The sequence below is a fragment of the Sorex fumeus genome, unplaced genomic scaffold (assembly GCF_029834395.1).
Source record: "Sorex fumeus unplaced genomic scaffold, SorFum_2.1 ptg000081l, whole genome shotgun sequence".
In the NCBI taxonomy this organism is placed as follows: Eukaryota; Metazoa; Chordata; class Mammalia; order Eulipotyphla; family Soricidae; genus Sorex; species Sorex fumeus.
In genome coordinates, this window is record NW_026606138.1 from 7,195,192 (window position 1) to 7,195,998 (window position 807).

Sequence of the window (807 nt, forward strand, 5' to 3'; positions counted from 1 at the left end):
AACTTGAGATTATGGCATAGAGTCGGTCAACATACACACACACACACACATACACACACACCACACACACACACACACACACGAGGGGGGGGGGGAGCAAAGCCAGGTGTCAGCACACATTCAGTCGGGAGAGGTTTGTACAGAGTGAAGTGGAACGTCGGGGAAGCTCTGTGTGGATCCACCTGCTGGCACTGGGGGTGCCAGGTCCCTCCATGGCATATCAGGGGGAGCGATGGCAGGGGGGGGGGAGCCGTTCCTATCATTCCAGCTTTAGAAGCTCCACGTCAAAGACGAGAGTGGTGTTGGGTGGGATGATGCCTGGGTGTCCAGTGGCACTATAGGCGTAGTCTGGAGAGATGGTCGGTTTGACTCTCTGGCCCACACTTATCTGGGAGACCTCTTCTTCCCAACCTCGAATCACTTCCTGCTTGCGTAGCATAAAATTAAAAGGCTTGTTACTGTCCCGGGAGGAATCGAATTTCTTTCCATCTTCAAGCAGGTCTGTCCACGCTTTCTTTCGGGAAGGTGCGTCAGTCTCCGGGGGGAGATGGTCTCCACCTGCACTCCCATGGCAGCGGCTGGGCTAGGTGGGCGGCACGACAGGCAGTGTAGACCACAACAGGACCCGGCTGGATTCCACTGCTCGGGCTCCACTCCCGGTCCAACCTCTTCATACCCATGCTTGATAATCTTAATTTTGTATTCCAAAGCCAAGGGTTTGTCATTATTCTGATGCTAGCAGATAGATATGGCAGGGTTCATAGCAATGGAATTCCTAGGAAGTAATAAAACCAATGCCCCAAGACC

General features: G+C 53.4%; 1 pseudogene; it reads right to left on the reverse strand.

Annotated features, from left to right (window-relative positions):
* Nucleotides 1-248: 248 nt before the first annotated feature.
* LOC130038984 (peptidyl-prolyl cis-trans isomerase FKBP1A-like) lies at nt 249-570 on the reverse strand (annotated as a pseudogene).
* Nucleotides 571-807: the final 237 nt, after the last annotated feature.